Source organism: Amphiprion ocellaris, chromosome 3 (assembly GCF_022539595.1).
Source record: "Amphiprion ocellaris isolate individual 3 ecotype Okinawa chromosome 3, ASM2253959v1, whole genome shotgun sequence".
NCBI classification, from domain to species: Eukaryota; Metazoa; Chordata; class Actinopteri; family Pomacentridae; genus Amphiprion; species Amphiprion ocellaris.
Window position 1 is genome coordinate 20,105,606 of NC_072768.1, and position 13,717 is coordinate 20,119,322.

Sequence of the window (13,717 nt, forward strand, 5' to 3'; positions counted from 1 at the left end):
TTGAAATTGTCTTCTCCAACTGTCGGTTGTTTGGACCCTCCAGGTTTGGAGCTGACTGGTATATCTGGTAAGTATTTCATCAATGGTTGTTTTAGATGTCTGTTGGGCAAAAATTCAACATAAAAAAGTACAAATCTCGCAAAAAAATTGATTTTCATTGGTTTTTATATCATAAATGCTCCCAAACATTTGCCTCAGTTGACTTTAAGTGGTAGTCAGTCAAGAAAAAATAAAAAAAGTAACAGCCTGCATAGACAACTCAGAGCTGCTGCAAAGTGGCTTATAGCAGTAAAAGCTTAGGTTAGTCTTTTTTTTTTCTTTTTTTTTTACTTGACATGGTGTAGCTATATTGCTTTAATTTGTAATTTTTTTTTACATGGCAATGCTCTAGTGGAAAGCCTTTTTTTATATAAAGCTAAAACAAGGCCGGTTAACAGTGTTCCTCTCTGTTAATCTGGAATCAGCAACTGCTGACTGACCCACAGACTGTCTCTTTAATAAATCCTCAGATTCACCTCGAGTGCAAGGCTGGGCAATATTCTCTTCTTTTTGCCTTCCCCTAATTAGTCACATATTAGAAATGCAGCGAGAAACAATCTAATTAAGAGGTGCCTGACTCAATTTGCTTGTGGAAAGTTCAGTAATGGAGGTGGGGAGAGCGAGGGTGAAACACAAGGGAGAGGTGAAGTGATGAGAGTGAGCCTAATCTCAGCCATCTATCTCTCCATCTCCAAACCAATTAATGAATCTCAACACAGAGACATGCAATGGACTGACAGATGTGAGAAACTCCAACCTGTCATGTTTGTTTATTGTGAACATCTCTGCGTATGTTCCTACCTGCAGCGAAGTGAAACCTATCGAGATTTGCCATGCTGCGATGAGAGCGCCGATTAATCAGCACAAGTTAGACTATATGCATTAGCAATTCCCTTCTCTGTGAGTGGTGCCAAAACAAAACATACTGACAAAGCAAATGTATGGAGATTAAGTCATTTATCTTAAGGCTAATTTGATTTAATACCTGTAATCGGCTTTAAACACAGTTTGGGGTGGACTGCGTTCATCGCTTTTTGTTCATATGATGTTTTTTTTTTTAAATTCTTCATCAACCAAACATCTTAACAATATAATTTAATTGTGGAGCCTTGAGCTAATTTTGTTGTGACCTGATGTTTTTAGTATTTTCCTTGGTACAAACAACTGATTATGTTCATCACCCACAGATTTCTTGCATTATGTTATGTTCTGTCTGTAGCTATCTAACTTAGGTAAAAAAAAATACTCACAAACTTGTACATTTGAATCTGGAACACTGCAAGAGAACACTGAGTGTCTTTACATGGCCACGAGTCCGGAAGTGCTCTGTAGTTCTATTTGCACATGTAAACATCACATCCTGATTTCTGAAACCTAGGGCCTGTTCCACAAAGCAAGTTTAGCAAATAAGACAGGGTTATTTCAGTTAGTCTGACTTACTTTCAGGTTGTTTTAGTGCCTTAATGCAGGTTCAATAGAGTGCAAACTCAGTTACTATGGAAATCAACTTGTGAACCTACAGCAAACTGGTCCAGGATAGTCTAACTGTCACTGAACCAGAGTTTCTGTAATGCTGACCTGATGGGAAAGGTTTTCCTACTGACTGTCTAGCATACTGCCATGTTATTTGACAATTACCTAAATGAATCCAAACCCACATAAAATCTACCTCAATAAATAATAACTTAAAAGAATCACACAAAAATAAATGGTAATATATAGACTTAGATACACTAACGTTCAAAAATGTTGGGTCACCCAGAGTTTCATGTTTTCCATGAAAACTCACACTTTTATTCATGTGCTAACATAATTGCACAAGGGTTTTCTAATCATCAATTAGCCTTTCAACACCATTAACTAACACAATGTAGCATTAGAACACAGGAGTGATGGTTGCTGGAAATGTTCCTCTGTACCTCTATGTAGATATTCCATTAAAAATCAGCTGTTTCCAGCTAGAATAGTCATTTACAACATTAATAATGTCTAGACTGTATTTCTCATTCATTTAATGTTATCTTCATTGAAAAAGAACTGCTTTTCTTTCAAAAATAAGGACATTTCTAAGTGACCCCAAACTTTTGAACGGTAGTGTACATGTTCAATTCTATAGATTGTGATATCTAATGTTTAGGCTAATGCTATTTAAAATAACTATCAATCTAAATTACCCAAACAGAATGGTAATAGGGAGGTAAATAATTAGCAGAAGAGCTACAGCAGCAAACCCTGAGGCTGTATTGACCAGAAATGCAGTTTCTACATATAATATGTGTGCCTCTATCATCTGTGTTCTTGATACATGGAGAAATCAGTAGAAGGAAAACAGACGAGACTCAGGAGTCAAGTTTGAAAATGTGTTACATGCAACAATGTCAGAAAAAGTTAACTTAGACGTGTCTTGTGGGCGAATTGTTTTTCAATGAATTGGTAATTTTTCATTTTCAGAAACAACACATGCATGTAACACAAGCAAACATGCATCTTTAATAGAGTTACTGCTTTATCTTTTTATCTCTTTCTATCTTTCTATCTCTACAGTCGTTGGTAAGCTGGTGTGCTGGAGCTGCAGCCAGCGGAGAAAGAGGCAGGGACTTGGTAGACCTGCACATTCTAGAGGAGGCAACAGTTTAGTGTTACATTTGAGCCATTTTAAGGTAGGATGAGATTGTTTTAATGAAAAAAAAATATAAACTTCTAAATATGTAGTTGATGAAGGACAGGTGTGCTGTGCCACAGCTGCCCAGAGTTGTGTAGATGAGACTGATTAGTGATGTGCAGCCGCTGTGGAGAGGAGCGCAGCAAGAATCAGATAAGGAGAGAGAACCAAAAGAGAGGAGAACAGAGGGAATTAACAGAAAGGAGGGAGAGAGGGAAAATAAGGGAGGTCAGGTGTGGGCTGATGCAGGGACCAGGGTAGAGGCGCTGACACTCTGAAGGAAAGCGGTTGTGTTATCAGACAATATTTGCTCCCATTGACAATCTGAATCTATATTTTGAATTCATATCATGGTTAACAATAGGGATGTGACACATAGTTTGAACCAGTGTATTCCAGTGCTCAATGAAGAATACCATACAACTTTTAATTTTTTTTTAACATTCACGTACGGTGCATTCTGAGAAGTGCTTTCTTCGATGACCGTTGGATTATAATCGCTTTTAAAGAGAGCTGTTTTCATGAACCATCACAGCTCATCTGTGTAGAAGAGTTGCAAAAAAATATATTATTAAATTTTTACTGTACTTTATTTTTCATGTTGTATGCAAAAGTGAGAAAAACATGAAAACTGAGTACCTCTTAATATCTAAACCTTAAAAGTTACTTGAATTATGCAGAACTGTAAAGAAACTGGTACCCAAATAGTTGGGAGCTATATTTTGAACACTGTTCTCTACTGAAATTATTCAAGGAGAGGTTGAATTAGTTTAGCACAGAGAAGGAATGCAGCAACAAGCCTGCACAAAACCTTTAGGAAAAAACGAAAACATTCCCTCATTACAAAAACATCCAAACTTAGAAACCCCTCTAATAGGCTCATGTATTTTAATGTACTATAACAATACTGGTTCATAACAAAGGCTTATAGTATAGTAAGATTAAAACCAATTATCTGAAAAGGAGGAGAGAAGCAAAAGGAGTATAAACAGTGATGTAGCAGTGCAACCTGCATTATTCAAGCATTTAAATTTAATAAAAGACACCAGTCACGCAATGTGTATGTGTCTGTTATTAGCTGCTAAATATTCAACACTAGTTTTGAACAACTGACTGTCTTTTATTTCAAGCCCATTTGGTACGTTGAGAGAATTACTTGTAAACAAAAATCAGTCCCAAATTAATTTGGTACAGCACCACAGTCCACAGCAAAATCTTCTCAATCCTAAATATCTTTGAATCTGTACCTTCTCTATCGTTTATATCTCCACTGCAGAAATGTGGTAGATTTAAGAACTGAAATCAATACAGAATTATAGCTTTTACTAGATTGACTAGGTTACTCTGTTTCCTGGGAAAACGAGATACCAAGAGTTTTTTTCTGCCATTACTGCAGTATATATATATATATTGATTTTCTAATGTCAGGACTGTCAAAGTAAAAACTTCTATGTGATCTTCAATGAAAAATCAACAAACTCACACCTGCAGTCAGTAGAATTCTTTATTATATTGATTTAATTGTGATTTAATAATAATAAAATGGAAGCCTTTTAGTTATTTTATGTGTTTACTGCTATGCCTCTGACGGTTTTTCATTTTTTTTTAAAAATAAATGATCTTATGAGGGGTTACAGCCGTTAAATGCAACAGGGAAAACAGTAATCATCCATTTCCATATATACAGATTTTTTAAACAGGGCATGCTTATGCACAGTTAAATAAAACACAACCATGTCCCCATAGCTTTCATTTTTGCCGTTAATGCTCTTAGATCTTTAAGAGGTAGGTGCAGCTGTACAATTATGCATTAATTAATGCATGTTTGAGAGTGATGATGAATATACTAAGAGTATTTTTAAACATATCTCCTGTCAATGTCTACATATTTTGGTGCCCTTAAATCAGAGGATCATGTAGCAGCCTCCTCTCCCTGGATTCAGAAGACGTTCAGCATTTTGCCCTCATTGCATCATTCTATAAGCAGAGAAATCATAGCACAAAGCTAAAAAGTTAAAAAGGTGCTCCTGTCAAGTAGCTCCTTCGGCTCACTGAGACTTTACTTCATTAAAAATGTACATGAAATTGTGTCTCCAGAACTCAGAGGAGAGAACGTGTACAATAGATGACTGGAGGTAGAAAACCGGCTGTTGCAGGCTACAGCATTTCACACTTACTGACACCAGTAATGCATGGGCAAAAGGTCATGCGAAGGTGTTAAAATATATTCAACATATAACAAACTTTATATTTAAAAATGGCAGCTTTTGGAAGCTATACTTTTCATTTGATGCAATACAAATGGGTTGAATGCAAATGACATTCACACATATGGCTCTGATGTCCTAATCTAGTTTATTCGTTTACTGTATAATGTAATTTATTATTATTAAACTAGATTTTTTTTGTCCACCCAGAGTATGAATATGAACTGGCAAGCTTCGTTCATTTTGGCACATACTTTCATTCCCAAGGAAGGAGTCCAGCAAAAGGAAAGGGTAATGAATGGACTGTCTGAAGGTCACTGCACTGCCCACTAATGGGTAAAGTGCTCCCTACGGTCCCACTGAATAAGTCCCTGTTCTAGAACAGTGATTTCCTACAATGAAGCAAAATTAGGAAGAATCCAGTGGCAACCCAAGGGTAAACTAGCTATAGGTTGAATTCTGGCCTGCAATGTATTTTGAAGATTACAAGTGAATGTGCCTCAGTACAAGGTCAGTGTGCTAGAAGAACATCATTTCATCATTTTGTTTTGATGCTACAACCTGAACAGTGCATGTCCTGTGTATTTTTAACATCATCCTAAAACCTTTAAATCTCCTGCTGCTGTATTTGTCCAACAACAACAAAAAAAAGTGCAGTGGCAGGTGAAGAGTGTTCCATGTGATTACAATGACCTCCAAGGTCAAAGGAGGTCAAAACCTGAATGGAAATGGGGTTTTAATCCACTGCACATTGTGGGTGGTGAATCCAAAATAATTTGCCAGTAAGTAAACAGCCAAAGGCATGTTGCACATGCTGCCAAAACACTGAGTCCAAAATCTAGCCAAAATAATTACAAAATGCTGTAGACAGACAGACAAAGTGAAGATGAGAAAAAGAGAAGTGCGCCTTTGTTTTTCAAAATGTGGGGAGTTAGTCTGTGGATTAGCTGGATTTCCTTAGTGAAGTACATTTTATACAGTCCTATTGATCTAGCAACCCCTTGCCAATTTATCTGGTACATTTGGATTAATAGTTTCTTTTTGGTTACACTGTTTCACAGAACCTAATGGAAGCTGCCTGAGGTATGCCTGGGATAAACTGTTAAAACCAAACATCAATACCTCTTTTAGGATATAATGTGATGTTTGAGGTTTGGTTAATTTTTTGGCACAAAATGAACTTGGATGGGTTTAGGAGAAGATCGTGGTTTGGATAAAGTAGGTACTTTGTTAAGGTTAGCAGACACTATCATCACAGTAACTGTAATAAACTCATGGCTCGAGTTATGCAAAGGTCATGGTGAATAAAATGATATTGACTTTTGAGGGCAATATTGATCAGTTTAAAATGAGAAACAAATTGGTTTCCAGTTATAATATCCAGTGTTGTACTGAGTGATTCATCCACCCCAACGTCCTCACTATGCTCAAGGTTTTTCATCTGAGTACTTGGGAGGCTGCAGGGGCAACAAGGTATTTTTATAAGCACCATCTATCTGTATGTTTGTTTGTTTTTTTTTAACACTGTTACATTATTGCAAGGTACTCTTGGGCAAGTTACTTCAAAGTTGGAGGTGTTTCTTGATTAGATATTACTAATCTAAAAGTAGTCACATACACTACCAGTCAAAGGTTTGGACACACCTTCTCATACAATGCTATATTTTTATTTGTATTATTGTCTACATTGTAGATTATTACTGAAGATTAACATTTTTTGTTTACAATATAATTCCATATATATTCTTTCATAGTTTTGATGTCTTCAGTATTCATCTACAATGTATAAAATAATTAAATAAAAACCACTGAATGAAAAGGTGTGAACAAACTTTTGACTGGTAGTGTATGTAATAACACTAACTCCTCAACAGCAAAAGAAATGTATTCAATTGCTTGTTACTTCATTTTCAGTGCTTTCCCCAGCTTCAATCAGGGCCTTTTCAACAACTAAACCTTCTGTTCAGAGATGGCAACTACCCATCAACAGCTAACCTGACGTTATTTCCATTGATGGAATTAAGCATTTCCTTTTGAACAAGCAGCAAGATTCATACACCCTATAAAACTCTGAACAACACAGTTGGCTTCTGGACATCGCTCTTCCACGAGGCAACATTAGCAAGGTGACTAAAAAGTTATGCTTTCTTACACTTCTAGCAGCAACTAGCACATACTGGACCAATCTGGCCACAGAACCAAGACAAGTATTCAGAGAGCGCACCACTCCGCCAAGGCTGCTCAGTCGTATCATTTATGATGGATGAAATCTTGAAAAAATTTGTGGCAGAAATCACGGCCCCATAGAATGTGGCCATTTAATATAGATGTACCTAGAAACAAAATGACTTTGCACTGAGCACAGGCATGTGTACGTTATGTACGGATGCCGAATCGCATGACCTAAATATGTAGCGGTCAGCAAGAATTGATGGGACTCGGAAACACCCCCACAATTTAATCTATTGTTCCTTGTATCACTTCCAATGGTTAAGTTCCGATAAGTAGTAGGATCGCAATCATGTGATTGTCAGCAGGCAGCTGACGTAGTGTTCACTTGTTGTCATAGTGACAGTGACACTGTGCCGCTATCTCGCAATGATACAGAAATCTTCAAGAAATCTATGGATCTTGACTATAAGTCGCATCACTGCCAAAATCTAATCAGTTGATCCTTGTGCTATTTCTGACCTTCCAAGAAATTTCATCCAAATCCGTTTTTGAGTAATGTTGCTAACAAACAGACAAACGGACAGACAGACAGGCAAACCAATGTCGATCAACACATAGCTCCGCCGAGGCTCTGCCTAATGACATCAAGGCTCCATTAAAATACCAATAACATGGCAAACGAGGTGAGCAAAACTGTCAGTGTAAAGTAATGAGTAATTGCTCACATTACTTCTTATTGAAAAAAATCCCATTACTTGCAGTGAACCCCACATGTTCTAAATGAGCAATGAGCTTCCCAGCTGATGAAAATGTTGCTCAGCTGCCTTTACATCATATAGGAAGGATATGCATTCAGCAAAAGCAGATAAAGAAAATATCAGAGACGACTGCACTACATTTATTCAATGATTTATTTATTTTTCATCTGGAAGTTCAAACATCCCTGGAGTGAGCAACGGCCTCATGCTGGGCTACTATATTCCTGCCCTCCAGAACGCTCCCACATGTGGAGGCGAGGCTATTTTTGTGGGGTATGCTACAGCTCACTCTGCAACTTAAAAAGGCTCATATTGACGTTGAGGCTTGAGGTGCAGTGTAATTTGCCAAGGCCTATATTTAAATATCTGTACTACATTCAAGCGTAAACACTCCATTTGCACATCTTCAAATAGTGGTCCTGGGTGATAATCATTCTTACCACACTCACATTTCTGCATTCATCATTTGTGAGTGGTGAATTTGTGAATATCTTTGAGCATTTTTACAACTTGGCATTACCTTTCACAGGCACGGAGGGGCAAGTTGAGGACATACATAACAAAAAGAACTCCTGCATAGTTGTATGACCCACTGGCACTGAGGACAGGTAAGGAATTCAAGACAGGTATCTTTTGACCACAACTGTGACGAAAATCTCAATCTGTTCCCCAGTTTTCATTTGGAGAAGTCGAGTGCAAGTGCCCCCTGACAAGTCTGAGAAGTGTGGAATTCATTTAATTTTGTGAGAAGTTATTTATCAGAGTTGTCTGCTGATGTTCAAAAATCATTTTTGCATCTCCTCTCCTTCCACTTACTTCAAAATGCATTTTATCTGCAATTTTGGCAGAAAAACTTTAATCCTTCATCAGTCCTTAATTAAATTCCAGTCACTACAAATGAATAAGTGATAAAAATCAGTCTTTGCAGATATTTCTTGGCTACAGACTTCCTAACAACAAAATCAGACTGTTTGTAGATTTGGATGAGTTTCTGAGGAAGCAGAATTATACCTAAGTAAACTGTGCCACTCAAGAATTGGTTGAAGGCAGTTCTGGCAACAGAAAACTGGGTGGGAACAGCTTGTGTTTTGGAGACAGCAAGCAGGAGGGTTAGCATAGGAGGAGAGCTCCGGGGTTTGATAAATGAGGCTGTGTAGTGGCTGCAGTACTAAACTGCTTCCCTGCTCAGCTGCGGTGACAATGTGATTAATATTTGCATGGCATTAAGCTAATTTATCATGGCCACGTGCAAACCAACGGTAGAATAGACAGTCACATGGATGCCTGGTCTAAGAGGGGAGAGAAGGTTTGGCAATGTGAAGCAATTATTTCAAGCCAAAACAAACAAATAAATACAGGGAATGCATATTAGGTTCCAAGCCAGGAATTAGGAGTAAAAAAAAAAAAAAAAATCCAGAGAGCAAAAAAAGGTAGTTTGCTAAATGATACCACTGAGTTTGTTTAATAAACATATATAATACAAAATCAGATACAATTATATAGCACATATGGCTGCACAAAATATTGTGGAACTGTATCTGCATCAATCAAGAGGGAGATTCTCATCATGCTAAATTTGATGTCACAAAATTTGTGTTGGCAGGACATTGGAATAGAGTTATAGCATGAGCTAACCACTTTTATCTGCTTTTCCTTTTTTTTCCTTTGGCATTGTGGCAATGCTGCTTAAATAACCATTTAGTAATTAGTAACATACCAGGACCACAAGATTTTGAAAAGAGCAACTGGTGAAACCACAGTTGAAAATAAATGATCCTTTTATGATACGACAATGGAAAGGATTTGCTTGGACTTAGGAAAAGATCATGATCTAGATTTTAAAAAGTTCTTTATCAACATCGGAGGAATGTTGGGGTTCAAGTAATAAATACATACTTAAGTTTATAGAAAGAATCAATGTTGACATGCAGTTTGAAATGACACTGTTGTGCCGCCCCTTCCATCAACCCCGACCTCCTCCCTACAACAACCTCTGGCTTCCTCCTTTGCTTATATCATTATTATCTTGGCCTCTTGATCACATGAAAAGAAACGTGTCATTTTGAGGCAATTATCTATGCTGCCTAACAATAAAAAGTAACTATAGGAGGTTAATTAGTTGCTTGTACAAATGGCTTACGGTATAGGTTGATACTCTTGTGATCGCGCATTCACCACAAAATACGTTCATTATCATTGTATTTCCCCAGCAGTGAAAAGACAAAGAATTCAACTACCTAAAGAAAAAAAAAAACTTTCCTCTTTCTTTCTTTCTTTTTTAATTTTTTTTAAAAGCTTCCTCCAAAACCTATAGTAGCTAAAGACCAAGATATTTTTCCTCAGAAGTTGAAGGAGACCAAAAGAAGAGCTTATTGAAAAATGACGTTCAGATTGGCATAAATCCGGTGGCACAGCTCTACTGCATTAATAATGTTGCTCTTTGTCAGCAGGCAAAACACCACTGTGTATGCTTTGAAAGACCTGATTGGTGGCATTAAAATGCAGGTCTACAAAATAAATTTCTGTTAAAATTGCCCATGCAGCAATAATGCTTATTCCAAAATGTATAATGCAAAAAAATTATAATAATAATTAAGCCCAAATCAGTCACACTCATTACCTAATTTGGATTTTGATTTGTATTTGATCAGTAGGATTCTCCTGACTGGAAATTATAAATGACAAAAGACAGAGATACATTGTGTTAGCTATGTTAATGATGCATTTTACCTATTTGTGTGGGGTTTTTTTGTTAATTATGTTTTTCATTTTTGCTTAAAATTGCATTAGTTAGTTCATTCCTTTTTACTAATCAATGGCCAATCTTCTTTTTTTGTCCAAGTGAGCTTTTACAATGACTAGGCAAATGTTTGTGTGTCTGTCTTGGGGAAGTCAGTCCTCCTTGGCTGGCATCGATGCATACCAGACTAGTGCAGTTTCTTCTATATCTGACTTGAGATGTTGGTACCAGAATTGCATACATTTATGAGGATGACCTTGCATTACCATTACTGCCAGTGGTCACTTTTGGCCTCCTGCCACATGCCCTTTGAGATTTTTCACAGTGTAGAGCTCATTGTACTTTTTGATTATGTTTTGCACTGTAGCCACTGGTACTTGAAAAATATTGGATATAACTTTACAGTCTATCCCCTTCTTGTGCGCAGCCACAATGCATAACTTTCCCTCAGTGACAGAATTGTTAGCAAGCCCACTGCTATTAGCCAGGACTTTCATATTTGACTAATAACAGTAGTAGTGACTACGACTAACTACTGCATCAACTTTTTTCATTTGATAGTGTATCAGAATGCCAGGATGTGGCAGAAATTACCAAGATCACACTGAATGCTATAGAAGCTTGCATTTCCTCAAAAATGGGTGTCAAGTTCAAGGGGCGGGAATAATTTTGGACATGGCTGCCAAAAAAAAGAAAAACTAAACAAACAACATAGAAACACCAGTTCATAACTGTAGACACTATAATTACCTGTCTTTCACAAGCAGCCAAAATTATGTCCATTAAACTGTTATCCATTTTAGTTTTGTTAGACATCTCAGCCTGTGGAAATCATAGAATCGCATTTGTTTTGGAACAGTTGTTATTTCCAGAACCTCAGCAGGTCTGAAATTTTCTCCAGACTGTCAGTAGGTTTGTCAAAGATCCCCACATCAGAAAAGGAAGACATGTTGCTGATATCCTGAAGCCTGGTGCACGGAATAAGCTTTCTTCCTGTCTGTTGTGGAATTCTCAGCAGACTGAGAGTACTCTCCCACACTACTGTGTCTGTCAGTATCCTGCGTCTAGCTTCCCTGCTGGAGTAGGACAGAGCAGCCAGGCAGCTGCCACTTGACAGGGAAACTGCTGCTATGGTGTGTGGCCAGTATTAAGATGCTACTGCTGTCAAGGGGCCTTGGAAGAGAAACCAATAGGCAGGGCAGTAACTCACCTTTTAAGACCATTGCCTTGTTTAGGAAAGTAATCTACCTCCAAGCCGCTGCCTCATTCTACACACGATACATCATTGACAAACACTGGCACAGCAGTATTCACAGCAGTCACACTCAGCAGCCTCCCTGCTGCCCAGCATCTCTCAGCTTGGCCCTGCCGTTTGGACTATTGTACTCGGCCTTTAGTTAAGCTCAGGGAAGATGTTAGAAAACAAGGCATTGCAGAGACTTATCATACATACACTTCTGCGAGCCTGTATTATGATAATACTTTATGCCAGTCACATCTCAGCTGCACTTTGTTGTCACTGAAGTGCTTCCGAGTGATATCGAGCTCTTCTGGAACCATATTCTCCCATCAGCAAATCCACTCAATACCTCCGGTTCCAGCTGCGGTTGTTTCAAGGGGAGGAAATGTTCGTGAATGACTAATGTGTTTAAGAGAATTGTTTAGATTGCTGATTCCCATTTTTACATCATCATATAAACCTTTACAAAGCACTGACTTGATATCCAAAAACAAACGTGAAAGACACTCTGACGATTATAAGTTAAATCATGCAAGAAACAAACAGCAGTCCTCAGCAGCAACACCATCATTAATCACTCTTTAACTACCAACTTTTTTAATCTGCCAATCTGACAGAGATGGACACATCAACATGCTGTATGTTACAAGGGTAATAGTTGTTACTGATGAAGCTGCTCGTGACCTTCTAAGAAAGCAGAGTTGTTGATGTAGCAGAAAGGCTGTTTCTCTTTTGCTGTCTGTTGGATGTAATTTATGGACCATGCCCAGCATGCCACGGTGGAAATGACAAACTGTACAGCCTTAAACATACACTTCTGGTGGAGTTTTTGGAATAAGCAAGGTTTCGTTTCTTCACTTTTGGCCATCTGAAAATTAGATAATTTAGATAGATGCAGAGTGGAATTTTAATTTGACATTCACACCTATTTCACAGTGTGACTGACCAGCTATAAGAGAGGAGTGAAGCATTTTATTTTTCTGAAGCTATAGTTTATCATCACTTAATGGGTAACTTGGCCTTTATAAACCATATTTATTTGAACAAAAAACATGCACTGGAGTCTTAAACTGAAGAGAACAACAGAAATTGAGCAAATGAGACAGAATAATGAAGAAAAACCTGTGTGCATACCTCAAAAAGCTGCAGTTCTTGTTTTTGTGAATACACAAGATTTATCAGATCCAAATCTTAAACACTTACTATCCAAACCGCTGAGACTTAATGTTTGAATAATTGAGCGCAAGGAAAAGCAATTCCTCTAGCACAAACTTTTTTAGTCAGTTTTTAGCTTTGCAGCAACCTTTTGGCGTTCATTACTTGTCTTTTAACCTGTTCACTCTTTAGCCTTGTACAGTACTTTACAAAATGGGCCAGATACTGAAAGAACTGAAATGCTGCTGTACAGGTTTGCTTACAAAAATCAGCATTATTTTAATGTTGACCACAGACAGCATTTAACACTAACCAAACAAATGAGTATCCAAAATAGCAGACAAGTAGTTGCCTACATGCTCACATCAAAAGTGTCTTTGCTACTTTCATCTGATTTGGACTTTCTTTTATCAAGCATGTGCAGTAGGAAATACAGCCCAGCCAAGTGTAAGTCTCAAAACAACCTAGAAACTGAAATTTTCCATGTCAGACATGGTGCTTATTAGTATCGTGCTGTAGAACCAGAAAGACAGAATATATTAAAGTTAACACAGCAGAAAAAGCAGGATGGGCTCATGAGATTGGATCAATTCATGATCCTGCCACAGGCATAAATGTATTGCATTTGTTGGTCAGTGTGGAGCAGGATTACAGCAGTATCTTTAAAAAGAAAAAAAACTGTTTTCCATCTCTACCTACTGTGGCTCAACCCAAGTCAAGCCAAGTCAATTATATTTACATAAC